Source organism: Watersipora subatra, chromosome 2 (assembly GCF_963576615.1).
Source record: "Watersipora subatra chromosome 2, tzWatSuba1.1, whole genome shotgun sequence".
In the NCBI taxonomy this organism is placed as follows: domain Eukaryota; kingdom Metazoa; phylum Bryozoa; class Gymnolaemata; order Cheilostomatida; family Watersiporidae; genus Watersipora; species Watersipora subatra.
In genome coordinates, this window is record NC_088709.1 from 24,329,809 (window position 1) to 24,352,503 (window position 22,695).

A 22,695-nucleotide genomic window follows, 5' to 3' on the forward strand; every position below is an offset into this window, starting at 1 on the left:
GTTGTACCTCAAATTCTATTGCAAAAACCAACAATCAGATTTTCATCTGATATATCAGAAATAAAACTACTGCCCCAAGTGAGGATTGAACTCACAACCTTCAGATTATGAGACTGACGCACTACCTACTGCGCTATTGAGGCACTTGGTAAGTTAATAAAAGTCAACAAAATCTCTGGGAAATAGGATTTATTAGATTAATTTAACCAATTAGGCTAGTAATTCAGTGCAAAAAGTCTCAAAGCAAATTTAGGTAAAGTTTTTGAAGTCGGGGCAACTTGTGTCCCACAGAGTGTGCACCACAGACGCTCAGACTTACAGGTATTCAAAGCTGCTTCAAACAGTTTGTTCCTGCAACAAAGCTGTATTTCTCGACATACTAGTGAAACATTATATGGTTGTACCTCAAATTCTATTGCTAAAACCAATAATCAGTTTTTCATCTGTTATAACAGAAATAAAACTACTGCCCCAAGTGAGGATTGAACTCACAACCTTCAGATTATGAGACTGACGCACTACCTACTGCGCTATTGAGGCACTTGGTAAGTTAATAAAAGTCAACAAATTCTCTTGGAAATAGGATTTATTAGATTATTTTAACCAATTATGCTAGTAATTCAGTGCAAAAAGTCTCAAAGCAAATTTAAGTAAAACTTTTGAAATCGGGCATTTTGTATACCACTGAGTGTGCACTACACATGCTCAGACTTACAGGTATTCAAAGCTGCTTCAAACAGTTTGTTTCTGTTATAAACCTGTATTTCTCGACATACTAGTGCAACATTATATGGTTGTACCTCAAGTTCTATTGCTAAAACCAATAATCAGTTTTTCATCTGATGTAACAGAAATAAAACTACTGCCCCAAGTGAGGATTGAACTCACGACCTTCAGATTATGAGACTGATACACTACCTACTGCGCTATTGAGGCACTTGGTAAGTTAATAAAAGTCAACACAATCTCTGGGAAATATGATTTATTAGATTAATTTAACCAATCAAGCTAGTAGTTCAGTGCAAAATGTCTCAAAGCAAATTTAGGTAAAGTTTTTGAAGTCGGGGCAACTTGTGTCCCACAGAGTGTGCACCACAGACGCTCAGACTTACAGGTATTCAAAGCTGCTTCAAACAGTTTGTTCCTGCAACAAAGCTGTATTTCTCGACATACTAGTGAAACATTATATGGTTGTACCTCAAATTCTATTGCTAAAACCAATAATCAGTTTTTCTTCTGATGTAACAGAAATAAAACTACTACCCCAAGTGAGGATTGAACTCACGACCTTCAGATTATGAGACTGACGCACTACCTACTGCACTATTGAGGCACTTGGTAGGTTAATAAAAGTCAACAAATTCTCTGGGAAATAGGATTTATTAGATTAATTTAACCAATCAAGCTAGTAGTTCAGTGCAAAAAGTCTCAAGGCAAATTTAAGTAAAACTTTCGAAATCGGGCATTTTGTATACCACTGAGTGTGCACTACACATGCTCAGACTTACAGGTATTCAAAAGCGCTTCAAACAGTTTGTTTCTGTTATAAACCTGTAGTTCTCGACATACTAGTGAAACATTTTATGGTTGTACCTCAAATTCTATTGCAAAAACCAACGATCAGATTTTCATCTGATATATCAGAAATAAAACTACTGCCCAAGTGAGGATTGAACTCACGACCTTCAGATCATGAGACTGACGCACTACCTACTGCGCTATTGAGGCACTTGGTAGTTTAATAAAAGTCAACAAATTCTCTTGGAAATAGGATTTATTAGATTATTTTAACCAATTATGTTAGAAATTCAGTGCAAAAAGTCTCAAAGCAAATTTAAGTAAAACTTTTGAAATCGGGCATTTTGTATACCACTGAGTGTGCACTACACATGCTCAGACTTACAGGTATTCAAAGGCGCTTCAAACAGTTTGTTTCTGTTATAAACCTGTATTTCTCGACATACTAGTGCAACATTATATGGTTGTACCTCAAATTCTATTGCAAAAACCAGTAATCAGTTTTTCATCTGATGTAACAGAAATAAAACTACTGCCCCAAGTGAGTATTGAATTCACGACCTTCAGATTATGAGACTGACGCACTACCTACTGCACTATTGAGGCACTTGGTAAGTTAATAAAAGTCAACACAATCTCTGGGAAATATGATTTATTAGATTAATTTAACCAATTATGCTAGTAATTCAGTGCAAAAAGTCTCAAAGCAAATTTAAGTAAAACCTTCGAAATCGGGCAACTTGTATACCACTGAGTGTGCACTACACATGCTCAGACTTACAGGTATTCAAAGGCGCTTCAAACAGTTTGTTTCTGTTATAAACCTGTAGTTCTCGACATACTAGTGAAACATTTTATGGTTGTACCTCAAATTCTATTGCAAAAACCAGTAATCAGTTTTTCATCTGATGTAACAGAAATAAAACTACTGCCCCAAGTGAGGATTGAACTCACGACCTTCAGATTATGAGACTGATGCACTACCTATTGCACTATTGAGGCACTTGGTAACTTAATAAAAGTCAACAAAATCTCTGGGAAACAGGATTTATTAGATTAATTTAACCAATTATGCTAGTAATTCAGTGCAAAAAGTCTCAAAGCAAATTTAGGTAAAGTTTTTGAAGTCGGGGCAACTTGTGTCCCACGGAGTGTGCACCACAGACGCTCAGACTTACAGGTATTCAAAGCTGCTTCAAACAGTTTGTTCCTGCAACAAAGCTGTAGTTCTCGACATACTAGTGAAACATTATATGGTTGTACCTCAAATTCTATTGCAAAAACCAGTAATCAGTTTTTCATCTGATGTAACAGAAATAAAACTACTGCCCCAAGTGAGTATTGAATTCACGACCTTCAGATTATGAGACTGATACACTACCTACTGCACTATTGAGGCACTTGGTAAGTTAATAAAAGTCAACAAAATCTCTGGGAAATAGGATTTATTAGATTAATTTAACCAATTATGCTAGTAATTCAGTGCAAAAAGTCTCAAAGCAAATTTAGGTAAAGTTTTTGATGTCGCGGCAACTTGTATACGACAGAGTGTGCACTACAGATGCTCAGACTTACAGGTATTCAAAGGCGCTTCAAACTGTTTGTTTCTGTTATACACCTGTAGTTCTCGACATACTAGTGAAACATTTTATGGTTGTACCTCGTATTCTATGAAAAAGACCAATAATCAGTTTTTAATCCAAAAAAAAAGAAATAAAACTACTACCCCAAGTGAGGATTGAACTCACGACCTTCAGATTATGAGACTGACGCGCATCCTACTGCACTATTGAGGCACTTGGTAAATTAATACAAGTCAACGAATTCTTTTGGAAATAGGATTTACTAGATTAATTTCCCCAATTAGGCTAGTATTTCAGTGTAAAAAGTGTCAAAGCAAATTTAAGTAAATTTTTTGAAGTCGGGGCAATTTGTATACCACCGAGTGTGCACCACAGATGCTCAGACTTACAGGTATTCAAAGCTGCTTCAAACAGTTTGTTTCTGTTATAAACCTGTAGTTCTCGACATACTAGTGAAACTTTATATATGGTTGTACCTCATATTCTATGAAAAAGACCAATAATCAGTTTTTCATCTGATGTAACAGAAATAAAACTACTGCCCCAAGTGAGGATTGAACTCACGACCTTCAGATTATGAGACTGACGCGCTACCTACTGCGCTATTGAGGCACTTGGTAAGTTAATAAAAGTCAACACAATCTCTGGGAAATAGGATTTATTAGATTAATTTAACCAATTAAGCTAGTAATTCAGTGCAAAAAGTCTCAAAGCAAATTTAAGTAAAACTTTTGAAGTCGGGGCAACTTGTATACCACTGAGTGTGCACTACACATGCTCAGACTTACAGGTATTCAAAGGCGCTTCAAACAGTTTGTTTCTTTTATAAACCTGTAGTTCTCGACATACTAGTGAAACATTATATGGTTGTACCTCAAATTCTATTGCAAAAACCAATAATCAGTTTTTCATCTGATGTAAAAGAAATAAAACTACTGCCCCAAGTGAAGATTGAACTCACGACCTGCAGATTATGAGACTGACGCGCTACCTACTGCGCTATTGAGGCACTTGGTAAGTTAATAAAAGTCAACAAAATCTTTGGGAAATAGGATTTATTAGATTAATTTCCCCAATTAAGCTAGTAATTCAGCGCAAAAAATCTCAAAGCAAATTTAAGTAAAGTTTTTGAAGTCGGGGGCAACTTATATACCACAGAGTGTGCACCACAGATGCTCAGACTTACAGGTATTCAAAGGCGCTTCATACTGTTTGTTCCTGTTATAAACCTGTAGTTCTCGACATTTTAGGGAAAGGTGATATGGTTGTACCTCATATTCTATGAAAAGACCAATAACCAGTTTTTTCAGTTGATGAAATACGAAATAAAACCACTGCCCCAAGTGAGGATTGAACTCACGACCTTCAGATTATGAGACTGACGCGCTACCTACTGCACTATTGAGGCACTTGGTAAGATAATTAAAGTCAACGAATTCTCTGGGAAATAGGATTTATTAAATTAATTACCCCAATTAAGCTAGTAATTCAGTGCAAAAAGTTTCAACGCAAATATAAGAAAAGCTTTTAGAAATCGGGCATTTTATATACCACAGAGTATGCACTACAAATGCTCAGACTTACAGGTATTCAAAGCTGCTTCAAACAGTTTGTTTCTGTTATAAACCTGTAGTTCTCGACATACTAGTGAAACATTATATGGTTGTACCTCAAAATCTATTGAAAAGACCAATAATCAGTTTTTCATCTAATCAGAATGTAATGAACCCACTGCCCTAAGCGAGCATTGAACTCAGGACCTTCAGACTATGAGACTGACGCACTACCTACTGCACTATTGAGGCACTTGGTAAATTGACAAAAGTCAACGACTTCTCTTGGAAATATTATTATTAGCTTAATTTTTCCAATTAAGCTAGTAGTTCAGTGCAAAAAGTCTCAAAGAAAGTTTAAGTAAAGTTTTTGGGATTGGGACAAATTATATACCACCGAGTATTATCTACAAATGCTCAGACCTACAGGTAATCAAAGCTACTTCAAAAAGTTTCTTTGAAGCAGCTTTGATTAACTAAATAATCACGGGAATACTGAGCAACTACTGACATTTTACAGTAGTTAAGATTTACAGTGGCTGTCAAATGACAGTAGTGATATCCAGCAGTGGCTGTCAAGTGACAGAAGTGACATCAAGGGAGGACTGTCAAATGAGAGTCCTCATTTGACAGTTTCCATCGATTGACACTTCTGTCACTTGTCAGCCACTGCTAGATGTCACTACTGTCACTTGACAGCCACTGCTAGCTACCGCTACTCTCATTTGACAGTCCTTCCTCAATGTCACTACTGTCATTTGACAGCCACTGCTAGATGTCACTACTGTCACTTGGCAGCCACTGTTAATCTTCACTACTGTAAGATGTCAGTAGTTGCTCAGTATTCCCATGATTATTTAGTTAGACTGGACACTAACCATTACGTACATATTCACACTGATCATACAATGTAAGTTGTTCGCAGTTATTATTTTTTCTTTCATGATCTAGAGCGTTTTTGGAACAAACATCTAACGTTTCAGAAAATCTGATTGCAATTAAAACAATTAGGCATAGTAACAGTTATAATAAATATGTGAGATGCAGCACCCTGTCAAAAAAATTGTGAGAGATAATAACACGCTAAATTCTGGCAGACGAAAATGAAGAAATGAAAAATTAGTTGGTCAGTTTTTAATATTTATATTTCTAAATGGTTTGAGCTCGATATCCGTCTAATATATATACAAATTTCTAAGCAAAAAATTAATTAATTTGGAAGACCTTTTTTATCTCGGTCTATGCCTGCCAAAGCTGCTACGGAGCAGCTTATGGCGGCACTGTTGAGATGGTTAATGTTACACTTCTTCTCCTTTTTATTATTTAACCTGATATTAATCACTTTAAGAGTTTATGTTTTACATTTTACAGTATGGCTGCTAAATATAAGCTGAAAAGCCGTAGCTCTCAATCTTTCTCAACCTTTTTTTAAATGTCTTTTCTGAACTTTGGTGATTTTACGAGTAAAAAGATTACTTATAAGCCTAAATACATAGGGACTGGTTTTTAAAATAGTGCAAAAAGTTGGTTTAGAAAGATTTTATTTAAGCAGAGCTGAAAGTTGAGTTAAGTCTGCCAAGCCATCTCTGAAAGTTGGTATGTCTTGATAGACTTATACGTAGCTGTTTTTTTAGAATTATATCTAGTTGAAGGAATATTGCACATACTTTCCAGAGATGTTTCAGAAGATCGTCGTTTAAAATTTCTTTTTTCAACACAAGTCTAGCAAGAATAAATACAATAAAAAGCATACATGCCTCAAAAGCACTACTGTAGTGCTTTTGAGACATGTATGCTAATATACTTCAAGACTCAAAAATTAACATGCAGTATTCAAAGCATGTTTGCGCTTAAAGGTTTATTTTTAAGTTCTCAAGGAAATTATTCGGACTTCAAAAAATTTGATTTTTTTCCAAAAATGTTCAGGTAATACAAAAATTGCAAATAATAAAACAGAACAAAGCAAACTGTATGGAAATAAACACATTTAATTTCTTAGAAATGAATGTGGACTTCAATAAAAATAATTGATATAATAATCAAGCACAAGTAATCGATACTTTAAAAATCTTAGGAAAAAACATAAATGAAAAAGTGTCAACCAAGATAAAAACGCAAAGAGATCATTGTAACCCAAAAAAGATTTTTTGTACAATATGAGTTTTCGTGAGGATCAGTTTGAATTAAACTTTAGGTTTTAGTAGTTTTATGTGGCAGCCAAAAGTTAGACACTAACTGTCCTCAGACCATATAATTCTCCTTCAGTGCAAGTTTCCTGAATTTCTGTAACATAATAAAAAATTGCTATTTAAATCTAAAGTCAACTTATTAGTTTGTCTATATAAACAAATAAACAGCGTAATAAATGAATAAATAAACCAATATAAATATATATATGTAAATTTATATACATAATACATGTACATAATATATGTACATAAATATGTTTATATATTATGTATATATACATGTATATATATATATATATATATATATATATATATATATATATATATATATATATATATATATATGTATATGTATTTACTTATATATATATATATATGTATATATTTATATATGTAAATTATTCAATATGCGTATGAACATTGCATATATATATATTTGCGTATAAATAAGTGATGTACGTACACTTTTCTATACACACTGGAGACTTATACATAAACGTACACAAGCGGTATGTATTTATATTTAGATATCTATTGACATACAAATTACAATAAAAAGGTTTGTTTTTTGGCTTTCAAGGAGTTTCCATTCTTATCATTCCTGCGCTCTTACCATATATATCATTATCGCAATTTAACATGCTAAATATAATTATACTTTTTTATTATTAATTAATATTACCTTTTGCATTTGTTATTTAAAAAAAGAGTTTTAAAGTTTATTTCACTATTACCCATTACCTATTTTTTTAATTTGTAATTTTTAAATGTGCCACTTTAATTTCAAATGTATCATTGAACTCTTGGTTCTGGTTTTGGTAATTCTGTTCGAGATACTTTGTCATGGGGACCAATGTATTATTAGAAGTTGCCTTCACATTCTCTCTTCGTTTGGTCAGACAAAAACAGTCCATTTCACGTTATTCTTGTACCGATATTGAGAGGAACCAGTAGCGTCCATCAAAACTTTGAATACATACAGCTTCTGCTGCAACAGCAACTTTTTTATACGCAGACTTCCATGTGTTCATCGTTTATTTTTTCTCTTAATTTATTTGAACTGCACAAAACACTTTTTTCATAGTATAAAGCTCACAAGTTAGAATGATAACTATGGTATATGTTAAATAAAAATAATTTTTCCGTGGAAATACTTTTTTATTACATAGGCATTGTTGGACATTTATTTAGTATTTTCTATAGGAAGTCCCGTGTCTGGCCATCCTTCTGTTTAAAACAACTCGTATGCTTTAGGGAAACAGATGGCATCTCACGGGTACCAAACCCGCTATAGTCGGATTCCCACTAAGCTAGCTACCATCTGTGTGACTGAACCACATGACCACATCTAAGATTAACTATACACATAATTATTACACATTACGATTTACCATGGCGCTGTACTGTCTGCATATTATTGCTAATAATATTTAAGATTACATATAGCTTTGATACACACAAAAAAGAACAAATTTGAAAATTACCATCATATATATGTTCACTTGCTGCTGCTGACCAGTTGTCGTCAGATACTTGACTGTTAGCTACTGACAGCAGTTCAATGTGAGACCCACTGAAAAGATAGAAAATATCATTCTAAACAAGGGTCATAATCAGACTTGAATAAAAATTTGGTGATAAAATTTTTATTAAGTTTTTTTCAGTTTGTTTAATACATCATTGCTCACTAGCGAGTAAAGAGTTTTAATCAACTTCTTATACAAGATATATTTTAATATGTAAAGGAAAAAACCAGAAAAATTAACGATAAAGAAAAATTTTTAGAACCTCATCTTTGGTCAATGATCAGATATCCGCTACGACTCACACACCAAACTTGGTCCTGTGTGCTTTGGCACAAGTAAATAGAGCTATTTTAATATCTTAATTTTTCGTAAATCTCTCACCGGTTTAAAGGATGTTTAATTTTATAGATTTGTCTATTCTTAATTGCGCTAGCAGAGAAGACCAAATAAAGGTAAAGTAAAACATTACCAGCGGTGCAGTGTGTAGGGATGAGCCGAGCCATCATCAGGGATGTTGCCTGTGAATAACATGAACAGGTTACGGTGTGAAAGGAAGATAATGTTTCAGAATACTCAAATATACCTAATATGGTATGATTGAAGATTCAATCTGTTTTAGCCGTACAAATATTGCCAGTACAAACACACCATACTTGGATAGGTAGATTTCAGCGTCTCTAGTCAACTAGTATACAATATTTAAGTGCAAGCAAATAAATACTGGCGAAGCAATGATTCATTCAAACTATAATTAACCCGGCTTTACAACTTTATATCAAACTGAACTGTGTTTTTCTTTTATAAATGAAGTGTGTTTAATCCATGAATAAAATGGCACTTCATTTTATTAACTTACTCAATTTGGAATAATCTCTTATTGAACAAAATTAAGAAAAGAGTATGTTTAATAGTGAAATGAAACAATACTTATGGAGTTGTCTGTCTAAAAGTAAAACGAGAACACCATTTAGGGAGTTGTCTGACTAATAGTGAAATATGAATAATATTGATGAAGTCATCTGTTTAATAGTGAAATGAAACAATACTTATGGAGTTGTCTGTCTAAAAGTAAAACGAGAACACCATTTAGGGAGTTGTCTGACTAATAGTGAAATATGAATAATATTGATGAAGTCATCTGTTTAATAGTGAATTGGAACAGTACTTGTAAAGTCGTCTGTCTACTAGTAAAATGGGAACAACATTTAAGGAGTTGGCTGTCAAATAGTGAAATATGAACATTTATGGAGTTATCTGTCTAACACTAAAGGTTGTGTAGAGAATCATGATATACACGTATGTATATCACAAAAGCTTCGATTCTTCATATGTATATGAAGAATCGAAGCTTTTGTTAGAATTCCTCACAACCTAGGACTTCAAGTAAACAGGGTCCCTTTAAATCACCAATATTGAATAGAACCCATCACCTAGGTTGAGAATTAAAATACATGAAAGTACTTTATCCTTTATGAAATAAGTGTGCCGTGTTTCAAGATAATACTGCTCGCTAAAAACCTATTTAACATACTAGTCTGTGGTCTGCTGGTTTCCACTAAAAGGGGAATAATTTTTTCCCAATCTTTTGTGACAGACTTAATCATTCCACTCAGGATATAGTATACTATGAATTCTCAGTATATACCTTAAATTCTTTACTCATGTTTGCAGTATATGATCGCCACGAGTTCACATTAGTCAGCGCTATGAATACTTCCTTGTATTTGTATTAAAGGATGTAAAAAAACTAGAGCCCAACATTCCATTCTTTTGAATTAAACTTGAATAGCTTGCTCGCTTAATGGACTTAATCATTTCATTCATGAAGTTATCCAGTCATAAATAGAACTACATAGGAGTACGAAATTGAGCAAGTAGTGAATACAAAAAGTTAAAACAACACATGATGGCTAGTAACCAATAAAAGTGGTAGACTTCCTAGTAGAATCTAGTAGAACCTAACCTAGTAGAATGCACTCAAATCAACTTTTTGCTGTTTATATTTCACTAAAGTGTAACAAATTCTGCATGTGTTTGGATTGTCTATAGAGCAGGCTTGTTTTAGGGCTTGGCTACCATGACAGTCAATGTATAGACCAAAGCAAAGTGAGAAAAAGCTGTTTTACTGGATAGAGCTTTTTTCATTCCAAAAAATCTATATATTGTGCTGGTCTTATTTTTTATTTTTAATGGTTTTAGAACGATAAAAAATTAAAATTTTTCAGACTTTTTCAACAGGATTTAGCGGTGTAGTACCAAAGTTCCTCCTCATCATTGTTTGAGTCAGACTCACTTGCCGGTTGCGGTATAACATTGACTCTAGCTTTGCAATATCATAAAAATATCGATCATGGAATGTAGTGCATGTATGTCATAAGCATACGTATACATCAATGTGCAGCTGCAAACTTAGTTATCTTCTATATGCCTCTTTCAGAGATACTCGACTAACGCAGTGACTACTGTATCAATGACTTGTGACAGGTCCAATCTTTACTATGATGAGAAGCGTGTACATACATCCGTCTGCTAGAAGTCACGTTTAAAGGTTAGGGGAAAAGGTTACTTCATACAGGTTTTGGATCTCCGATTTTGAACATGGTAGACCAATGCTCTACCAATTGACCACCTTCCAGCACTTTAGAATAATTGTATGCATAGCTATTGCACCTGATGATCTCTCACAGCACATTAGATTACCAGGGTTTTAGTAAAACATGTTGAGTATACACTGAACGTAATTGTTATATGGCAAGTACGTATTAATCAGCCTGACAACATTTAAGTCTTCACTATCATAATAGCTGGGTTTATTTGTTTGATCATTCGTTTGCTTGTCCATCCATCTGAAGCCACGCTAGCAGCGTTAAAAAAAATTACGCTGCTCGGGAATTGAATTCAAGTTGGCAGCCATCTACACCACTCGACCACCGTTTTACATTTAAGAATAACTATACACATACTTATTACACACATGATCTCTTATGACACACGGGACTTCCAGCATACTAGTAGTAATTATAAAGATCCTAGTCTACAGTGGTGTGTACCCTAAACAAAGCAAAAACTATTATAATTCTCTTACAATTGTGAAGGATACAAGACTGGAGTATGAGCGCTACGTTTTACCCAATCAAGTACCTCTAATATGGAGTGCCATTTGTAAAATTTTATGATATCCACACTATAAAAAACATGTTTAGTACGTCAGTTAACATGTTTCACAAAATTTTACAAATGACACTCCATACTCTAACGTAAAGAGAAATAGAAGGTCATGAGAGGTCCCTAAAAGGTCATAAATACCTAACTGCAAAGGTCAACTCTATGGAGCATAGAATTAAAGCGCCATTCAGCAATAAGCATTAACTTGAAATTTCAAGTCACTAGTGATAGATACAAACTGTGATAGATACAAACTGTGAGAGGGACTGCTTTTAACTTTCCATACTTTGGAAAAATGAGGTGTATGTAGAAATGTCAGTTACATGTAGTTCTGTGCAAGTCATAGAAAAAACTAACAATTATAACACGCAGTCAACTAAACATTAAGACTGAACCACATAAGCTTATTTTTCTATTAACCATTATAGTAATATAATCCCAATTCACACATGCTTTTTACATAATTACAAAATTACATGTAATTATATTGCAATAAATATCATAAATAATTTTTATCACTTTTAAAGAACTCTGTCGTATTAGCTGAGCGCAATAGCACAAAATAAAAACAGCACAAATAAAAATTTGTGTGAAATGGGTTAATAAATTTTAGGTGAATTTCTGGCAAAACAAGCTATAGTCATAAAAAACTTTGTGAGAACTTTTGCAGTTTTTATTGGCTTAATGATGAGAGTCATTCCTGGTTTTGCAAACATTTTGGTTTTTGATAAAAATTTTATTATACACAAACGAAAGAAATATTAAGTTCACTAGTAAATAGCTAATTGTGACGGAGAGCCACAATAAATCAGAATTCAACGCACATTCGATCAGCATGTGTAACAGTGCTTATTTCTATAAAGTGTATTACTTACAGCTTGAATCTAAACTTTGACAGCATCCTAGAAGCTGGGTTCTGTCTCCCGAACAATGGTTGACTCGGTTCCTAAAAAGAAATCATAGGATTGAGTGAATATTTGTATTTGTTATATAAATCAATATCATGAGAAAATTCACAATATAACTTGTTAGCTTTGGCTGGAAGAGTATATAGCTAGTCTACAGTCTTTTTACCACATCGCTATTCCAGTACACTATAGATAGTACAATACGCTATAGCTAGTCCAGTACACTATAAATAATGCATTACACTATAAATAGTACGATACACTATAGCTAGTCCAGGACACTATAGATAGTCCAGTACACTATATTTAGCCCAGTACAATCCACTGCACTATAGATAGTCCAGTACACTATAAACAGTCCAGTACATTATAGATAGTCGAGTACGCTAGAGATAGTCTAGTACACTATAGATAGTTGTGCCCTCTGAGATCTTAAGAGTTATACTGTGGTGAGAAATTGTGAGTAAAGAATATATTGCAATAACAAGCTGCCTCATATCAAAAATAGGAACAGTAAAAGGAAAGAGAAAGTGAGAAGAAAATGATAAGGAGAAAGAGAAAAGAGGAGAATAGAAAATGAATAAGATAAGCAAAGAGAGAAAAGAGAGTGAAAGTGAGTGAGAAAGAAAACATTGAGAGAGGGAGAGCGAGAGAGGAAGAGAGCGAGAAGCGAGAGAGTGCGAGAGAGAGCTTGAGATAGAGAGGCCGCAAGAGAGAGGTAGAGAGGGAGGGAGAGAGAGAGGGAGAGAAGTATAAAGAGCGTGTGAATGAGAGAAGAAAAAAGAAGGAAGAAGAGAGAAAAAGAAGGAAAAAAAATGGAAAGAAACAGGAAATATGTAGGAGAAAAAAAAGAGGAAATAGAAAAAGAAAAAAAAGAAACAAGTAAAAGATATACAGTAGAGCTTATAGAGAAATAGTGGAACAGTGTATGAAAGAGAAGAAGTAGAAAATACAAAATTAAAAACAGAAAGAAAAATAGATAAAAGAAAGGAAAAAGAGAAGCTGGAGTGACATAACAAACAAGAGTTAAGTTTAAACTATGATATGAGTCATAGCGATGGTATGAGTAAGATATGAGTCATAGCAATGGTATGAGTATAATATGAGTCATAGCAATGGTATGAGTATGATATGAGTCATAGCAATGGTATGAGTAAGATATGATTCATAGCAATGGTATGAGTATGATATGAGTCATAGCAATGGTATGAGTAAGATATGATTCATAGCATTGGTAAGAGTATGATACGATTCATAGCAATGGTATGAGTATGATATGATTCATAGCAATGGTATGAGTATAATATGATTCATAGCAATGGTATGAGTATGATATGAGTCATAGCAATGGTATGAGTAAGATATGAGTCATAGCAATGGTATGAGTATAATATGAGTCATAGCAATGGTATGAGTATAATATGAGTCATAGCAATGGTATGAGTATGATATGAGTCATAGCAATGGTATGAGTAAGATATGATTCATAGCATTGGTAAGAGTATGATACGATTCATAGCAATGGTATGAGTATGATATGATTCATAGCAATGGTATGAGTATGATATGAGTCATAGCAATGGTATGAGTAAGATATGATTCATAGCAATGGTATGAGTATGATATGAGTCATAGCAATGGTATGAGTAAGATATGAGTGATAGCAATGGCATGAGTATGATATGAGTCATAGCAATGGTATGAGTAAGATATGATTCATAGCATTGGTAAGAGTATGATACGATTCATAGCAATGGTATGAGTATGATATGATTCATAGCAATGGTATGAGTATAATATGAGTCATAGCAATGGTATGAGTATGATATGAGTCATAGCAATGGTATGAGTAAGATATGATTCATAGCAATGGTATGAGTATGATATGAGTCATAGCAATGGTATGAGTAAGATATGATTCATAGCATTGGTAAGAGTATGATACGATTCATAGCAATGGTATGAGTATGATATGATTCATAGCAATGGTATGAGTATAATATGATTCATAGCAATGGTATGAGTATGATATGAGTCATAGCAATGGTATGAGTAAGATATGAGTCATAGCAATGGTATGAGTATAATATGAGTCATAGCAATGGTATGAGTATGATATGAGTCATAGCAATGGTATGAGTAAGATATGATTCATAGCATTGGTAAGAGTATGATACGATTCATAGCAATGGTATGAGTATGATATGATTCATAGCAATGGTATGAGTATAATATGATTCATAGCAATGGTCTGAGTATAATATGATTCATAGCAATGGTATGAGTATGATATGAGTCATAGCAATGGTATGAGTAAGATATGATTCATAGCATTGGTAAGAGTATGATATGATTCATAGCAATGGTATGAGTATGATATGATTCATAGCAATGGTATGAGTATAATATGATTCATAGCAATGGTCTGAGTATGATATGAGTCATAGCAATGGTATGAGTATGATATGATTCATAGCAATGGTATGAGTATAATATGATTCATAGCAATGGTCTGAGTATGATATGAGTCATAGCAATGGTATGAGTAAGATATGATTCATAGCAATGGTATGAGTATGATACGATTCATAGCAATGGTATGAGTAAGATATGATTCATAGCATTGGTAAGAGTATGATACGATTCATAGCAATGGTATGAGTATGATATGATTCATAGCAATGGTATGAGTATAATATGATTCATAGCAATGGTATGAGTATGATATGAGTCATAGCAATGGTATGAGTAAGATATGATTCATAGCATTGGTAAGAGTATGATACGATTCATAGCAATGGTATGAGTATGATATGATTCATAGCAATGGTATGAGTATAATATGATTCATAGCAATGGTATGAGTATGATATGAGTCATAGCAATGGTATGAGTAAGATAAGAGTCATAGCAATGGTATGAGTATAATATGAGTCATAGCAATGGTATGAGTATGATATGAGTCATAGCAATGGTATGAGTAAGATATGATTCATAGCATTGGTAAGAGTATGATACGATTCATAGCAATGGTATGAGTATGATATGATTCATAGCAATGGTATGAGTATAATATGATTCATAGCAATGGTCTGAGTATAATATGATTCATAGCAATGGTATGAGTATGATATGAGTCATAGCAATGGTATGAGTAAGATATGATTCATAGCATTGGTAAGAGTATGATATGATTCATAGCAATGGTATGAGTATGATATGATTCATAGCAATGGTATGAGTATAATATGATTCATAGCAATGGTCTGAGTATGATATGAGTCATAGCAATGGTATGAGTATGATATGATTCATAGCAATGGTATGAGTATAATATGATTCATAGCAATGGTCTGAGTATGATATGAGTCATAGCAATGGTATGAGTAAGATATGAGTCATAGCAATGGTATGCGTATAATATGAGTCATAGCAATGGTATGAGTATGATATGAGTCATAGCAATGGTATGAGTATGATATGATTCATAGCAATGGTATGAGTATAATATGATTCATAGCAATGGTCTGAGTATGATATGAGTCATAGCAATGGTATGAGTAAGATATGAGTCATAGCAATGGTATGCGTATAATATGAGTCATAGCAATGGTATGAGTATGATATGAGTCATAGCAATGGTATGAGTATGATATGAGTCATAGCAATGGTATGAGTATGATATGAGTCATAGCAATGCCATGAGTATGATATGATTCATAGCAATGGTATGAGTATGATATGATTCATAGCAACTAGAATCTGCTTCATAGAATGATCCGAGCTCCGCAACTAAAACTTATGGTAGTAGAAAGCAATTCTATATGTAACCCTAAATTGTTTAGCGGAATAATCAGAACCTACGGCAGTGGGCAGAAAATGTTATATGTGTCACTAAATTGTCTAGCAGAACAATGAGACAACTAAATCTGGACACCTAAAGTACCAAACGGGTTGTTTGTAAATCATAAAAAGTAGACAAAAATCAACATAACTTCTATATTACAATTTACTTTTAAAGCAATTTACTGTAAGCATACAGCTATACATTCAAAAAAATTTAAGACTCAATTATAGCTACACATTGAACCTGCACAAGTATTACCTGCGGATTTTCATCACTATGGCTAGTGCAACTATAAAAGTTGCAATGACTATTATGGCCACTCCAGAAATAGATAAGATTGCGGTTCTTCCTGTTAAAAATGCCTTTTTCTGTAATATATATGGTTCACACAGTGACACTAATTTATGTGTAATATATAGTGTACGCATCTGACGCAGACCTATGTGTAACATGTATAGCGCATGCATATGACACTGACATATACATACATATATATGTATGTTAGTCTGTGTCATAGGCATGCACTATACATGTTACACATAAATATGTAATGATATGTATGTAATCTACATATGTATGTTACACATATTTATGTTACACATAAATATGTGTAACATACATATGTGTAGTGAGTGTACACATGGCGTAGTGAGAGCAACTCTTAAACAAACTGAGAAGCTCAAGAAAAATCTGTGCACATTCCATCGATATGGGCTGAAAATATCTGTAGATGCAAATAAAAGCACCATTGACTTTTTGGATATATCGTTAGATCTACAGAATGAATTATATAGACCCTTCAGCAAACCCAATAATATGCCTAGATACGTGCACACAAGATCTAACCATCCACCTTCCATCATCAAAAACATTCCAGCATCAGTCAACCTGCGCCTCTCCGCAATATCATCAAATCAACATATATTTAGACAAAATACAAAAGAGCACCAAGAAGCCCTTAATAGAAGTGGATACCATCATAAACTGACATTTAGTGAGAATACAACATCGCATAACACCAGAAAGAAACGCAGGAGAAATACATTTTGGTATAACCCCCCTTTCTCTAAAAATGTTGCCACCAATATAGGAAAGCTTTTCTTTAGAGCTCTGAGTAAAGAATTTCCCAAAGATCACAAACTTTATTCGATATTTAATAGAAACAATTTAAAACTTAGCTATAGCTGCATGAAGAATATTGGACAGATTAATACAAATAACAACAAAGCGCAGCTATCAAACGAAAAGCCATCAGCAACATGCAACTGTCGAGATAAAAGTACATGTCCACTGCCAAATGCATGTTTGTCCAATTCTGTCATCTATCAGGCTACAGTTATGACCAACGAACCTAATGCTACCAAACAGACATATGTTGGCTTGACAGAGGGCTCATTCAAGAAAAGATATTACAACCATCGTAGCAGCTTCAACAATCCATCAAAACGAACTTCAACAGAACTAAGTAATTATATATGGCAGCTTAAAGATCGATCTATCCAGTACGACATCAAGTGGAGAGTATTGAAAAAAGCGAGTAGTTACAATAAGACCAGTAAACGCTGTAATTTGTGTATTTGGGAGAAATACTTCATTCTATACAAACCTGAGCTTGCAAGCTTAAACTCAAGAAACGAGCTTGTGTCAAAGTGCCGACATTCAAATAAGCACTTAATTTGCAATGCTGTGACATGAACCAATTAAATTGTTGCATTACCGTATATGTAGCTGGCCTTTATCGTTAAGCTACTCGATGTGCTTTTACGTACAGTCATATGAGCTTCAGTTCATTTTAATTTTACCTGATGAATGGTAACAACCATGAAACTTTAAGTTGCAAAATATTTTAAAAGTTTTCAGTTCCTAATATAGTTTATATATATATATATATATATATATATATATATATATATATATATATATATATATATATAGTATATGTGGTTTACACTGTAAAGTAAAGTGCTCAATAATCGAGTCAATTAGATTCTACCTGAAGATTGCAACACGATTGCATGAAACTAATAGTAGTAATAATTTTAACCTGTAGTTTTTAATAAACTTCATATATATATATATATATATATATATATATGTATATATATATATATATATATATATATACTCGCACAAACTCCCAGAGACCTGGGAGTTTGTGCGAGTGCTCAAACTCCAAGGTCTCTAGTAGGAGGCCCGAGTTAGAGCAGAAACTACCACCCATATGGGTTAACCGAGGTGAGGAAACAGTTTTATATATATAAATATCTTGATATATAAACATGTTTGTATGTTTATACAACTAGATATATAAACATACACAACTATTAAAAAGAAAAGACTTTTGTTAAACAATGAATGAGGACAAGAGACTTGTAGTTTCCTATTGACTAACCGTGTTTGATGTAGCAGCTTCATCACCTAAAAAAGAGTTTGTGGAAGTGGGAGTTGTACTCCATGTTGGTCTTGCAGTTGGTGTTGTAGTTGGTGTTGTAGTTGATGTTGTGTTTGTCAAGCCAAAGGACGTTACTGAAGGTAGAAAAATATATGAAACGTACTACTAGCACAGTCTATAGTTTTCAAGTACAATGGTGATAAGTACAGAAACGATGTAACCTTAGCATTGACGCAGTTTGGTATTTATTTTTGCACCAAAGATTTCTCCCTCTATCTCTCCCTGATTTGCTTTTGCTTTTTCCTCTATATACCTCTTTTCCTCCTATCCTTTTTCTGTCGCTTTTCGCTCTTTTCGCTCTCTCTCTCCCTCTCCCTCTCCCCCTCTCCCTCTCCCTCCCCCTCCCCCTCCCCCTCCCCCTCCCCCTCCCCCTCCCCCTCCCCTTCCCCTTCCCCCTTCCTCCCCCTCTCTCCCCCTCCCCCTCCCTCCCCTTCCCCCTTCCTCCCCCTCCCTCCCCTCCCCCTCCCTCCCTCCCTCTCCCTCTCTCTCCCTCTCTCCCTCTCTCTCCCTCTCTCCCTCTCTCCCTCTCTCCCTCTCTCTCTCCCTCTCTCCCTCTCTCCCTCTCTCCCTCTCTCCCTCTCTCCCTCTCTCCCTCTCTCCCTCTCTCCCTCTCTCTCTCTCTCCCTCTCTCCCTCTCTCTCTTGTCCCCTACTTGTTTACCTTTTCCACTTTCTCTCTCTCTCTTTTGTACTCTAATTTTCTACCTTTTCCACTTTCTCCCACTCCCTTTTCTTTCCTTCCTTTTCTCCCCTTCCCTTCTCTCTCTCACTCTTTTCCCTTCTCCGCCTTTTATTCTCACCTTTTTCCTCACTCTCTCTCTCTCTCATCCTCTTTTTTCTCATCTCTATCCTGTTCTTTCATTTCTCTCTTTTTCCTTCTCCATCTATCTCTTTTTCACTCCCTACCTCTCATTCTTGTTTTCTCTCTTTTACTCTCTTTCTCCTTCTCTCAATATCTCTTCTACTCCCTACCTCTCATTCTTGTTTTCTCTCTTTTACTCTCTTTCTCTTTCTCTCAATCTCTCTTCCGCTCCCTACCTCTCATTCTTGTTTTCTCTCTTTTACTCTCTTTCTTCTTCTCTCAATATCTCTTCTACTCCCTACCTCTCATTCTTGTTTTCTCTCTTTTACTCTCTTTCTCCTTCTCTCAATCTCTCTTCCGCTCCCTACCTTTCATTCTTGTTTTCTCTTTTTCACTCTCTTTCTTCTTCTCTCAATATCTCTTCCGCTCCCTACCTTTCATTCTTGTTTTCTCTTTTTTACTCTCTTTCTCCTTCTCTCAATCTCTCTTCCACTCCCTACCTCTCATTCTCGTTTTCTCCCTTTTACTCTCTTTCTCCTTCTCTCAATATCTCTTCCGCTCCCTACCTCTCATTCTTGTTTTCTCCCTTTTACTCTCTTTCTCCTTCTCTCAATATCTCTTCCGCTCCCTACCTTTCATTCTTGTTTTCTCTTTTTCACTTTCTTTCTCCTCTCCTTTTCTCTACCCTCTCTTTCCTTTATTCTCCTTTCTCTCATTATCATTTCATTGCTCTCTTTCACCTTCTTCTTCTCTCCCCTTTCCTTTTTCACTCTCTCTCCTTTTTACCTTTTTGTCTTACCCTCTCTCTTTTCCCCTTGCCACTTTCTCCATCACCATCTCCCTCTCTTTTCCAACACTTTTCCTCTTTCTCACTCTGTCTTCTCTTTCTTTCTACCTCTTTCCCTCTAGCTCTCTTTTCATGTTCCTTCTCTTTGCTTTCCCTTTTCTCCCCTTTTTTAAAATGTTAAACTTTTTAAAATTATTTTGTCCTAGTAGGCTAATTCTAATCTTACTATTTCTTACCATTATAGTAAATTTGGAAGATGCTTCCCAACGCTCTAAAAGGATGAAGTCCTCGATCAGACCTGAAGTTAATGGATACAGATGCAGGTAGATCGTCAGTCTTGTAGCTGGTAAGTAAGGTATTTTGGCGTCTTTTACCACAACAATCTTCTATACTAATAGGAGAAGTGATTTTCAAATAATCTGCATTGTAGCAATGGTGACCATCATTAAAGAGTGACAACACATCATATTCACCAGTGGTAAATGTTATTTGAGACTTAGCAGGAACCAGAAAAGTCAAGTAGCATCTGTAGTCGCGATAGTATTTCTTGGGGTACAAAGGGCTGACTACTACACCTTCTTGAGTTGACGTAGATACAGTTCTGGTTGGACATATACTTTCCGCGTCTACAAAAAAATCTCAACGTGGGTTTTCACACTTTGTATTAAAGATGAACTGCACAACATTTGAGTAAATTTTATTCAAAAGTATCGGTATTTTTCTATCTTTTGCAATAGCTTTTGATGTTCAAGGTTGTCTGACTGCCAGGATGTTTCAAGATTAAAATTGATAAGACTTGGTCGTGGTTAAAACGCTCAGATTAAGCGCAGAGATGCTCAGAATAGAGGCGCTTCACACTGCAACTTGAACGCAATAGCCAATATCAGCAATCGCAACAATGTCAACTAGTGGCGTCAATTCACACGTATTTTTTCTGATTGTTTATTCGCGATGAAGTTTTACTAATTTTAATCTTGAAACATCTTAACATTCAGATAATCTCAAGCATCAAAAACAAGTTCAAAGGATAAAAATATGTCGATACTTTGTAAAAAATCTGCTAAAATTTTGTGGAAGTTCATCCTTAAGTAAATGGTATGTTTATCTTGCAATACAGTTATTGTTACTTCAAAGTTTAGTGAAACTCAAAAAAACTTGCTCAAAAATATATTGGAATTTACAGTAACACACTGAATTCCAAACTATATTATAGTTTATAAAACTGCTTCAACTAGTCATAAAATACTACTGCAATTTTGTTTAACAATAGTCGATAGTGCAGCCAACTGTGGCTTTCTGATCAAGAGCACCTGATCAGCAGGTAGAAGCTCAACTTCCAGAAAAAGCCGTTGATGGGACCCAGAAGACATCTGACTTTATAGTAACTTATGCATATTAGTACATATAGCTGGTCCAGTGCGCCTTGAGACATTATCACATGTAATAAGAAACTTCACAAGTATTTGGAAAGTTGACAAAGTGGTCCATTGGTGCACATGGTAGTGCACATAGGTAGTAAGCCGAGCATCTGAGTTTGATTCCTCTGCAATGCAATCTTTTTTCCTTAATTTACTAAGTGTCTAAGTCAATAATTCACTGCCCTTATTATAGTAAAGATTGCTGTTTTTCAGAAAGACAGCTGACGGTTTTGCTAGTTTGGGATTAATTATAATTAATTTTATTAATTCTTGCCAGAGCTAAATTAAAACAGAAAAAACATAAAATTTACTTAATAAAAATCGAACATAGAATTATACAACATTAAAAATATATTATATAATATATATTGTATAATATATTATATAATATATATTATAATATAATATATTATAAAATATATAATATATAATTTATAATATTATATATACATGTAATGTATATATATACATATATATGTATTTATATTATTCTATTGGAATCAATTTCATTTCAGTTAGAAATTTTTTTCAAATTATGCCATACAACAATAATGAAACTAAAAATATCATTGTAGTAGATTACTAACAACAAAAATAAATTAATGTATAATGTGAAACTTACTCAGGTACTGCAGGTAGAAAGCAAGAAATATGCAGCAAGAGTAAACCTCGAAGCAGGTCTTCATCTTGACTGACCCGATTGAGGAGGCAAGAGCGAGGAAACTAAATCGGGGATAGAAAGTTTCTGTTAGTAAGTAATGAGAGAGCTATTTTCAATTAGTCAATAGAATTTAATGCAAGCGATTGTTGTATACCATCAACTGAGGCCTTATCTTTAATGTGTGTCTCAGATCAATATTGTGAGGGATGCTATGCCCTGCTATGCAAGCTTATGCAGGTGTGCGATTGATTTGAACCACGATAGCTATGAAATCGCATGATGACTCA

At 34.3% G+C, this 22,695-nt stretch overlaps 5 non-coding genes across 5 annotated transcripts; all 5 read right to left on the reverse strand.

Moving 5' to 3' along the window:
* Positions 1-70: 70 nt before the first annotated feature.
* On the reverse strand, positions 71-143 carry Trnam-cau (transfer RNA methionine (anticodon CAU)). Its single transcript has one exon. It is a non-coding gene; the product is annotated as a tRNA-Met (tRNA).
* A 324-nt stretch (positions 144-467) lies between these two features.
* Positions 468-540, reverse strand: Trnam-cau (transfer RNA methionine (anticodon CAU)). The gene has a single exon. It is a non-coding gene; the product is annotated as a tRNA-Met (tRNA).
* Positions 541-863: 323 nt separating this feature from the next.
* On the reverse strand, positions 864-936 carry Trnam-cau (transfer RNA methionine (anticodon CAU)). Its single transcript has one exon. It is a non-coding gene; the product is annotated as a tRNA-Met (tRNA).
* Positions 937-3,640: 2,704 nt separating this feature from the next.
* Positions 3,641-3,713, reverse strand: Trnam-cau (transfer RNA methionine (anticodon CAU)). Its single transcript has one exon. It is a non-coding gene; the product is annotated as a tRNA-Met (tRNA).
* A 723-nt stretch (positions 3,714-4,436) lies between these two features.
* On the reverse strand, positions 4,437-4,509 carry Trnam-cau (transfer RNA methionine (anticodon CAU)). The gene has a single exon. It is a non-coding gene; the product is annotated as a tRNA-Met (tRNA).
* Between the last annotated feature and the right edge of the window lie 18,186 nt (positions 4,510-22,695).